This window comes from Pinus tabuliformis, chromosome 8, assembly GCF_031772625.1.
Source record: "Pinus tabuliformis cultivar Carrire ecotype Pingquan chromosome 8, CPIR1, whole genome shotgun sequence".
Taxonomy (NCBI): domain Eukaryota; kingdom Viridiplantae; phylum Streptophyta; class Pinopsida; order Pinales; family Pinaceae; genus Pinus; species Pinus tabuliformis.
The window spans coordinates 432,966,948-432,978,996 of NC_142294.1; the positions used below are offsets into that span (position 1 = coordinate 432,966,948).

The 12,049-nt window shown below is 39.4% G+C and overlaps 1 pseudogene; it reads right to left on the minus strand.

Annotated features, from left to right (window-relative positions):
• Positions 1-233: 233 nt before the first annotated feature.
• On the minus strand, positions 234-1,463 carry LOC149235910 (magnesium-chelatase subunit ChlH, chloroplastic pseudogene; annotated as a pseudogene).
• Between the last annotated feature and the right edge of the window lie 10,586 nt (positions 1,464-12,049).

Consider the following 12,049-nt stretch of genomic DNA (forward strand, 5'->3'; position numbering starts at 1 on the left):
TTACCAACAGTTGCATTTTGTGATGATGGCGGATGCTTAATGTCTCTGATATCAGGTTTCTCTGTAACTTTTTGTATCATATTAATAGATCAATATTACTTAGAAATAACAAACAATGCCAATGCCATTTTTCCCTAGATAAGAAAGAAAATCGATCAAGTTTTCTTCAGTTGGGTGATAGTTTGCTCTAATTCAAGATCTAATTGCTTGCTTCATAACATTCCAGAAGTTGTTCAACTACCACTTTGGAGCTCTACATTGCAGCTACTCTTGGGATTTACAATTAGATCACCTCTAGGTCTAGGTAATACATAAAATCCCTCTAAAGCTTGCTTCAATCCCCAAATTTCATTATCATCCACAACTAGCTTCAGACATACAAAAAGAAATCCAAAGAGAGTGTGGAGCTTCTCTTCATCAACTGAGCAAAACCTTGTCTTTTCTAGATACTCAATCCAAGGCTCCTTTCTTCCCAATCCAAGAAATGAACCAATCGTCTCTGCAACATTGACCACTTGACCTCTCTTGTTTGTTGTCATGTCAAAAAATGAAAAGATGGCCCCTCAGGATGCTTCTATTATATGCGCTTACAACTCTACATATTTAAGGATTCCACGATCATTATTTATGTAAATATCTTCTATATTTCTATATACTTCTTCTAGAAGAATCCATAGAAAAGAATATATTTCATCCTCAGGTCTATTTAGGGTAGTTGTGTTAACTAGAGTAGCTACAAATTCCATTGCAGTAGGTGGTTGTCCAATAACATGCAGGCCATAGGGTAACAATCAAGATTCTATCTCCATGATTTTACTATATACTCTACCCACTACAAAATCCCTCTCTTTAGCTAGAAGTTTTGTACCTTCCTCAGGCAAGGCAACATCTTTGTCAAGGTTGCATTGTTTAGCAGTACTGATGATATTGTTGACTATTTGTGTGCCTCTTCCACTGTCCTTTAGTGATTGGTATGAAGCTATGAGTTCACTCAGTTGTTTTAAACCTTTGTATAAGCTACCATTCTCTGCTGGAGGTGTTAGGTGACTTATTGTATTGGCATAACTGTGGTGTTTGGCTATAGTAGCTTCAGAAGGATTGTTTGTAGCATAGTAGTATATGTTGTGGATATTTCCTATCAAACTGTCTGGGTAACACACATCACTCATCCCCACTTTCTTTCTAGGCATAAATTTCAGGGATCCATGAGTTCCAAAATGCAAGACAACATCAGCCTTAAATATTTTATCCAAAAAAGAGTAATAAGAAACAAATCCATAGTGTGGAAGTGATGATTTTATGAAAAGAAGCCTCATTAGATTGCCTTCATATCCGAAACTTGGTTGCACTCCAATAAAAGCATTGCCAAACTATTTTTCTTATACAAGTAGGTTCTCCCCATCATAATTAAGGTTCCATAGAGGCTTTACCCAGTTTTCTTCCAAATCATTAGCATAAGGTGGTAGTTAAAAAACTTGGTTTCTTTAGTGTACCTCCCAACATCTTGATGAAGGTTTGGGTAATAAAAATAGTTCTACAGTACTACGACTATTTTCTATAGTTCGAAATGTCTAGCGACCCGACTATATTGCGCCTCCCAAATCATATTGGTACGCTTGCTTAAATGAACACAGATGTGTCCCAGGTGGCATAATAGTGCATCCTCAAGGTGAAAATTTGGAACTTTCTTACCTTCCAAGAGTTTCTGGTATGTGCTACCAAATTCTGCATTGCTCTTGTAAAGATGCGGCCACCCCGAAGTCTCGTGCCCATAAGAGTCAAACAGAGTGATCAACGCCATGACTGGTGGTCGCTTGAGGTAGTCTACAATAATATTGGTGTTTCCCTTTTTGTACTTAATGTTCAAATGGAATTGTTGCAGGTATGTGGACCATTTATGATGGTGATCTTTCTGAAACTTCCCTATATGAACTGCAGGGGTTGGTGGTCTGTGTGGATGACCATTTCCTTCCCTATAATGTAATGCTTCCATTAATGACATGCCTGCATAATGGAATGCATTTCATTGTCTTAGGTGGGACACTTTAGAACCGTTTCTTAAAGTGTCTCATTGTGGAAAGCCATTGGATTCCACTGCTGAGTAAGAACTGCACCAATAACATAGTTGGAGGCATCTGTCTCAATCTTAAAAGGTTGCTGCGAGTATGGCAATGTGAGCACTGGTGTAGAGAAGAGGTGATGCTTCAACTGAACAAACACTTCTTTTGGGTCTCGTACCAAAATAATTTTTCTTTCGCTCCACTCTTGGTGACAACTTAAAGGCCAAGTGAAATGAGAGAACTCCAACACGAACCTGCGGTAGAAATTGGAAATGCCCAGAAAGTTGTGGAGCTCTGTTAGAGTGGTTGGGGCTGGCCAATCCTGAATGACTTGTATCTTGGCTCGGTCCACATGAACACAATTATCATCAATGATGTACCCCAGATATTGAACCTGGGTCATGCCAAAACTACATTTCTTCAGATTGGCACATGACTTGTGTTTTCACAGGGTTTGGAGGACCTGTCGAATGTGGTGGCATTGATATTACCAACTCTAGCTGAAGATCAAGATGTCATCTAAATACACCACCACAAATGCATTAGTTAAAGGTCACAAGATGTCATCCATCAACCTCATGAAGGTTGAGGAGTGATTCATTAACCCGAAAGGTAGACCAATTATTCAAAAAGGCCCTCCTTGGATTTGAAGGTGATCTTCCACATATCGAAGGGTCTGATAGGAACCTAGTGATAGCTAGAATTCAAGTCAATGTTGCTGAAATATTTGGCCCCCTTGAGCTAGTCCAAAAGGTCATCAATCTGTGGGATTGAGTACCTATTCCAGAGAGTGATCTTGTTCTGCACCCGCTAGTCAATACGAAGTCTCCAGGTCCCATCCTCATTCTGTACCAATACAATCGGGCTCCCACAAGGTGATGAGATTGGATTGATGTGTCCTTTCTACAACAGTTCCTGAATCTACCTCTTGATCTCATTGTTCTAAAAAATAGAGCGTCGATAGATCTGTCCATTGGGTAGTGGCGTGCACAGGGTTAGATTGATGGAGTGCGTGACCTGATAGTGCACAGGTACCCCCGTAGGTGAGGCAAAAATGTCCCTATAATCCTCCACGACCTTGTCCATCTGTCGATGCTGTGCAAAGGAACCTTGTTTGCAAGTCATGGCCACAATCTTCTTCTTTCCCTTAAGGTGAATCATAAGGAAACAAATTTCATGGTCTATGAAATGATCTTATTGCACTGCTTTGCAGAGATCAAATAGATAGTGGTAGGTGGGGCTGCCTTCGGTATCCTGCACAACTTGTTGCCTAAAGTAATAATAACAGAGCAAGGTCTTGATTGTTGAAAATGGAAACAAGAAATTCCAATTTAATTTGTCCTTGAATTAAAATGTGAATTAAAATCAAATTCTATTCTCATAGCAACTTGTAAATAGTTAATTAAGTCTATTAAACTTAATTAGCTTAGGAATTTCGAGTTGGAAGTCTTTCTGAAGTCATGTATTTGTTCTCCCTATATTATAGGGGTCCAGGATGAGTTAAGTATGAGTGGTAATTAGTTAAATTAATTTATTGAATCAAGTCCAGTTAAATTAGTTTCAAACTGTTTGAGGAACTAATAGTGGGTTAATAGTCAGTTGATGCATTAGTGCACTCAACTAGTGCTAGTCCAGTTAACTGAATATTCCCTCATCAGAAACTCATGCATGTTTATTCTGATAAATACTGAGTTGAGACTAGAGTGCAGGGACAGTGTACTATTTGTTTTAGATTTTTCTGAGTTGCACTGATAGTGCATGAAATCAGGAACTGATCCTTGAAGGGATGGTGAAATTTTGAGTGCAATGATTTCCATTTAAGATGGGTTAATCAACCATAGGAATTGCACAAAGAAATAGGGACTAGGAGAGATGGTGAATTGGCTAAGTATTGGCCTAGTGCTTGCTTGTGAGTTGGAGATTGATTTTACTAAGTGCTAGGATTGTTCTTGAGAGAACAAGCATTGTAATCTCATCTTGATTTTCTGATATAAATAATATAGATAGTGGAGTTTTGAGCTGTGGCTTTCCCTGGATATTTATTGTGTTCTGTGCATTTGATTATCTTCCTCTATCAATTATTGTTTTGGTCGATCTTTTTGTGTTTTCGCTGTACAGAGTAGAATTAGATTCTTGTCTCTTGCTTTAGTTCATTGCATGAGCTTGTGAATCTACATAATTTTCTACATGGTTCGGAGCCAAGAACAATATAATAGAGGAGATTTCAAAGTTTTTTTAGTTGAGGGTTACAGGTGAAATTCACATTTATATTTCATACTTCAGGATCAACACATGGCATCCTACGGTTTGTGGCTTGAGTATGACTTGGAAGGAAACTCAATTTTTATAGCCTAGAGGGACATGATGGAGGTTGTGCTAGAAGATAATGGCTTGAAGGAATTCATTGATCAAGAAGTCCCCAAGCTAGCAACTACGGATGCACAGAACTTGGTCGAATGGAGGAAGTGTGTGGCAAAGGCAAGGCGGATAATCCTTGAGGGAGTTCGAGACCACATTTTCTCGAGTCTCCATGGAAAGGACTATGTTGAAAACATTGATGAATTTGTATCAGAATAACAATGACAAAAGGAAATTGGCACTGAAGCACAAACTTCGAAATATCAAAATCGAGAAAGGCGAGACTGTTTCCAAATACTTGACCAAGTTCACTCAATGTTAAGATGAACTTGGAAGTGTTGGAATCAAGGTGTCCAAGGATGATATGGTGAGTCTTGCTCTTCTAGGACTCCCAAAAAGTTGGCATAGTTATCAGGGCTCTATCAATGGTTGGGAGAAACTACCTGATTGGGAACGACTGTGGTCGGATTTGACGCAAGAGGAGATTAGAACAAACACCAGGGACGACTCTTCATCAAAGATTGATGATGAAGAGAAATGTGCCTTAGAAATTAAGGCGAGGAAGGGGAAAGGGAAATATTCCCATTCCAAATTAGATTCTTATCACGGAGGTAAGAAGAAAGATATGAAAAAAGTTACATCCTTTCATTGTCATAAGATGGGACATTTTGCTACAAATTTTCCACTCAAGAAGTCCAAGGAGAAGTCCTCAGGAAGAGAGGTGGGTGATGCTTTGTCCTCTCAATTCGAATTGGAATTTTCCCTCATTTCATGCATGGTGTCATCAATGTTTGGAAGTGTATGGTAGTTAGATAGTGGAGCTTCATTCCACATGACTAGTGACAAAGAGTTATTCAGTGACCTGGAGGAGAAATATCTCAAGGTGTATATCGAGACAGGTGATGACGAAAAGTATAGTGTTTTTATATTGGGCATGATTGCTTTTCAGATGGAGCATGGGGATCCACTCACCTTGAAGAATTTTATTTATGTACCCAGGCTAAAGAAGAACTTGGTATTCGTTTCCATGCTTGAGGATAGATGCTGTTATGTGATCTTCTCAAAAGCAAAGGCATTCCTTCGATACATAGCCAAAGGTCAAGTAAAGAAGATAGGGATTTGAGTTAAGAATCTCTATACGCTATAGGTAGAGGATTTTATAAAATTATATATTACAGAGCAATGGAACACATAAAATATTGCAGAAATATAAACATAGAACATGCATAAATAAAGAGAGACACAGATATACGTGGTTTACCCAATTTTGGCTATGCCCATGGAGAAATAGCCAGTCCTTCCTTTTATAGTATCCAACAAACTGAAGAGATACAACCTACAATAGATCCGTTGTAAATCCCTCTTCACTCTCACACAATCTCCTCTCTCTTTCTCACTCAAAATATAGGCCTACATAGATGCAACACAATTTCGTCATATATAGCGATGGGTTTCCTTCTAGGGTAGAAAAATCTAAATTAAACATAACTTCTACCATTAGATCTTCGCCTAATGAATGGCCTAGATTGACTATGAAATTACAACATTTTACAAGGCAATTTTACATCTATTTTTAGCTTCGGGGACATTGCCCCTGATCCCCTGCCAGGGGGGCTCCAAATAATCATCGTCACCCCCCTGAGACCCCCCTAGATGTGTACATTTTACGGGCGGAGTTTATGCAACATTACGAAATGGGGTCCAATGTGGTGATACCTTTGAATAAGGAAGATAATCAGGCTCCACACCTAATAGAGGAGTGTGCTACTTTGAGTTCAAAAGCAGAAAATATGCAGAGCCGAGACGTTGGCGAGTTGTGGCACAGGTGATTGGGCCACTTGCATCATGGGGCTTTGAAGATATTGCAGAAAATATCTACCGGTCTTCCCAAAGGTACGCTTGAGCAAGTTGATACATGCAAGGGGTGTGCTTTGGAAAAATACACCAAGTCTTCTTTTGGAGACAAACACAGGCGAGAAGAGTCTATTCTAGAGAGAGTCCATTCAAATGTGTGTGGACCATTCTCGACAACATCCATGGACAAACATAGGTATTATGTTATATTTTTTTATGACTATTATCATAAATGTTGGATATTTTTCGTGGAGAAAAAGGATCAAACTTTCACAAAGTTTTGTGAGTTCAAAGCATTGGTGGAGAAAGAGTTTTGCAATAAGGTTAAAGCTCTATGGAGTGGTAACGGTGGTGAGTATGTCTCAAATTAGTTTGAGAACTTCTATACATCGGAAGGAATTAAACGAGAGTTGACGGAACCCCATAACCTTCAATAGAATGGGGTGGTCAAGAGGAAGAACATAAGCATAGTAAGGATAGCGAGGGAGATGTTGCATGATCAGGACCTACCACTAAACTAATGGGCTGAGGCATGCAACACAACTATTTATGTTCAAAACCATAGCCCACATCAGATACTTGAGATGAAGACACCAGAGGACGCTTATTCCAGTAAGAGTCCAGATGTTGGTCACTTCAGGATTTTTGGGTCATCAATATATTTCCATGTGACCAAAGACACATAGAATAAGCTTGACCTGATAGCAGAGTTGGGGATATTTTTGGGGTACACTGATACAACCCACAACTATCAGGTGTACATGCTGACCAGTCAGATGACAGTGGTTCACACGGATATGAGATTCGATGAGGAGAAGGCCATGTGAGTTTCCCTTGAGAGGGATATTGAGCTACATGCGATGAGAAGATTTTAGTTCCTGAGGTTGAGTGGCCTCATATTGATGTGGAGCAACCACATGTAGAGGTTCTAGGAGTGGAGACATCCACTCAAGCAGATTCTTCCAGAGAGGGAAGAAAGCACACTAGAGAGGCTAACAGATTGTTGGATGATGCATGGGAGAATGTGGGAGCACCCACTTCTCAGGCAGACAGAGGAGGTCACCAGAGAAGTACATTGGATTCATGGAACTTATGGGTGCATGTGTTGAGATAAAGCCATCTTCCTTTCAGGAATCAGTGCAGCAGCCGATTTGGGTTGATGCGATGGTGGAGGAGTATGACTTGATAGTTCGAAATAGTGTTTGGGATGTGGTCCCAAGACTGGAGGACAAGTCAGTTGTGAGCTCCCATTAGCTTTACAAGGTAAATAAAGTTACAAATGGTAGTGTGGAGAAGCATAAGGCTAGATTTGTGGCCCGTTGCTTTTCATAGGTAGAGGGCATTGACTATGATGAGACATTTGCTCCTATTCCAAGGTACTCGTCAATCATATCTATATTGACACTATCAACATAGATGGGTTGGAAGATCCATCAGATGGATGTGAAGACTACCTTCCTCAATGGCATGATTGAGGAAAAGGTGTACATAGAGAAGCCCAAAGGTTTTGAAACCTTTAATCATGAGTCACATGTGTGCTGACTCAAGAGATCATTATATGGGCTGAAGAAAGCACCCTGTGCTTGGTACACTAGGATAGATATCTACTTCACTCAGTTGGGCTTCATGAAGAGTGAAGCGGATGTGACCCTGTACCACATCATGGTGGAAGGTAATATGTTGACCATTTTACTTTATGTTGGTGATCTCATACTAACAAGTGATGAGAAGCTCATCAAACCTTGGAAGGAGGACCTTGCAAGAGTGTTTGACATGGACATGGGGATCATGCATTAATTTCTTGGCATGGAGGTATGGCAGGGAGATGGGGAGTTATTTGTATCTCAGAGCAAGTATGCCAATGAGATACTCAGGAGATTTCGCATGGAGAGAAGTAAACCCATGGAGACTCCTCTAGCTGGTAACTGGAGGAAGGAGGATGCTACTTCAGGGGAAGTATTGGAAGCTACTGTCTACAGGAAGCTTGTGGGTTCACTCATGTACTTAGTGAACAAACGATTGAATATGTACTATGCAGTTAACCAACTTAGTCAAGTGATGGTTAGGCCTACCAAGCTTTTTTGGAAGGCGGTAAAGCATGTGTTGAGATACCTCAGAGGCACTACTTAGTTTGGGTTATGGTAAAAACAAAGAGAGGGAGTGAAGCTTCAAGGCTTCATTGTTGTAGATTGGGCAGGGAATACATTTTACAGGAAGAGCACATCAGGAGGTATCTTCAGTATTGGGTCAACGAGAGTTTCTTGGTACAACAGGAAACAAAGATCGATTGCACTTAGTTCAACATAGGCAGAGTACATGGATGCAAGTAAGGAAACATGTGAGGCTATCTGGATGAGGAATATTCTAGTTGGTTTGTTTAGTCAGTAGATGGATCCTATAGTGATTTATTGTGATAATCAGAGTTGTATCAAACTCTCTAAAAATCCAAATTTTCATGATCAATCCAAGCATATTGATATCTCATATCATCATCTCAGAGATTGTGTATTGAGGTGGATCATGTTGTTAGATTACATTCCCATGGAGGAGAAAGATGCTGACATATTGACAAAGGCATTGTTAATAAGTAAATTTGAGTTTCACAGAGACATGATCGAGGTAGCTAATAATCCATTTCTTGTTGAGAGGGAGCGTTGAAAATAGCAACAAGAAATTCTAGTTTAATTTGTCCTTGAATTAATCTGTTAATGAAAATGGAATTCTATTCTCATAGCAACTTGTAAATAGTTAATTAAGTTTATTAAACTTAATTAGCTTAGGAATTTTGAGTTGGAAGTATTTTTGAGGTCATGTATATGTTCTCCCTATATTATAGGGGTCCGGGATGAGTTAAGTATGAATGGTAATTAGTTAACTCAGTTTATTGAGCTACGTCCATTTAAATTAGTTCCAAGCTGTTTGAGGAACTAATATTGAGTTAACAGTCACTTGATGCATTAGTGCACTCAACTAGTGCTACTCCAGTTAACTGAATATTCCCTCATCAGAAACTCATGCATGTTAATTCTGATAAAGACCCAATTGAGACTAGAGTGCAGGGATAATGTACTATATGTTTTAGATTTTTCTGAGTTGCACTAATAGTGCATGCAATCAAGAACTGATCCTTGAAGGGATTGCGTAGTTTTGAGTGCACTAATTTCCATTTAAGATGGGTTAATCAGCCATAGGAATTTCACAAGGAAATAGGGACTTGGAGAGTTGGTGAATTGGCTAAGTATTGGCCTAGTGCTTTCTTGTGAGTTGGAGATTCATTTTACGAAGTTCTAGGATTGTTCTTGAGAGAATAAGCATTGTAATCTCATCTTGATTTTCTGATATATACAATATAGATAATGGGGTTTTCAGCTGTGTCTTTCCTCAGATATTTATTGTGTTATGTGTATTTTATTCTCTTCCTCTCTCGATTATTGTTTTTCTTGATCTTTATGTGCTTCCGGTGTAAAGAATAGAAGTAGATCCTTGTCTCTTGCTTTAGTTCATTACATGAGCTTGTGAATCTACAGGATTTTCTACATCGATTCATATAAAACATGTTTCTTCCACAAGTTTGGTTTTCCTAATAATACATCACAAACTTCAATAGGAGAAACATCACACAGTACCTCATCCATGAAGGGCTTGATGTTGTAGGGAATGCGACACTATTGGCTAACCCAGAGATCTCATCCTTGGTGAAGCCACCTGATCGTGTATGGATGCGGATGTGTTGTAGTCAGTAGACCTAGCCGCTTCACAACCTTTACTACAATGAGGTTCTTCTGGCTCCCATTGTTGACAATGAACTACAACGAAGAACACTTCACCCACATATATGAGTGGAAGAGGCGTTCCCCCTCCTTTGGATCTTCATGATCGTTCTTTTGGATCTTAGTGGTGGCCACCGTGGCACGCGGCTCTACTTCAATGATCTAATTCTTTTTTTCATTCCCATTGTTGGGTTGTGACTCAATGTGGGAACATGCATCTGATTCATAAGCCTTCACACTCACTTGTGTTATAGTGGAACTCTTATGGAACTCACACCATTTTCCCATGTCCTTCTTTGTCTTCGTGGTGTTTTTATTTGCTTGCAGCGTCAGTGGGTTGTTCTATGTCACCCTGCCTTGGCTTTGTCCTTTTCTTTGTGGTTTGGGGTCCCCTTTCACTTGCTTCAGATTCATAGATCCAAAGTCTCGCTTCTTATGTTTAAACTTCTGCTTAATCTTGATAGTGTATCGGTACACCGTACCAAGCCAGGAGATGTCCAAGAACTCCATCTTGTCCTAGATGTATCTGTGTATACAGTCACGGTACTTGAGTACCAAATCTTGCTTAGAATCCTTGATACCCAACTTCGTGTGAAGGTTATAAAAAACATTGGTAAAATATGACACGTCTTAGTCCCTTCCTTGCTGCAGCGTGGTCCACTTTATGTATTTATCCTCATAGCTCCTGATAGGGTAGTAATGCTCCTTGATGGTGTCTGAGAATGAATCCCAAGTGGGTGTGGCTGGAAATAATGAGGGTTTACTTTCATCCTTCTTCTCATAGTAGGTTTCCCACTTGTCCTTGACATGGGGTGAAACTTTGAGAAGTGCAAAAGTAATCTTTTCCTGACTCGAAAAATCACGAAAAAAAAAAATCCTTCTATTAGATTTAATCATTTATCTATTGCATCTGCATCTATCTAACCTTGAAATATGGGGATGTCAAATTTAAATTGTACCTTAAAGGTGGCTCTACTAGAGTGGCTACTGGAAGAAGATGTGTCACCTTTGGGTACACACAGAAGGATCTGGGCAAAGTTTTCCATCATCACATTCCTATGTCGCTTAAAGGATTATTCGAGCAATATTTTGAAAGGATCTCTTGCCCCCTATTCTTTCTTCTCTTCTGCCATGGGAGACCGTTGGGATTTGCAAGGCTGGTCTTGCAATGGTTCAACCCCTAACTCCTTATATCCCGACCTCGTTGGGGACATGCAACAAAAAATAGAGAAATAGTAGACCACTCTGATACCACTAATCTAAACTTAAATAGGAATGAAACAAAGCACATATATAACCATAAATATAGATATGTAGCATAAATAACACTTAATTTCATTAATATCAAACACTAAAATATGCTTACAAACATAAATGGAAATAAACTAGCTCGGGTGATGGTAGGTTTTCTTTGAGAAGAGATATGGTGGATACATGCCTCTGAACTGTATTACAATGAGGGTCAAAGGCCTATTTATTATTGAACGACAAGGAAAAAAGTTAAGCAACCAAAACTCTAACCCTAGGAGATGGAACGCAAAGCGTTTGTGGGCCCCATTGGGGTTAGCTGGGTAGCCAACTTCCTGGGGTCATAACTTGGTCATATTATCTTCATTTAGTGATTATGATTCCTTGTTTGAAATATCTATCTAATTACTACAATATTTGTGATAGGCTATGGGCCTACTGCAGACCTCAAAAAAATGCCATTTAGCCGGTCAAAATTGCTCTGGAAGTTCAAGACCCGAAAAACTACTAAAATAGTAAATGCTGCAATAAACAAGGAAACAAATGAAACTGACTAGAGGTCTAGGTGGAATAGGCAAGTAACCACCACTTGGATCAAAATAAAATCTTGTGATATTTTCTCTCTTCCTCCAATCGAGCATCCTCATCTTCCATGTTCTGTGTTCATGTTGTACCCTCTGCTTTGGGAACAAAGGATTTGAGTTTTCCTTCACCTATTTGGAGCTTGTTCCTAGTTATCATTAACTCGTGAAAATCACA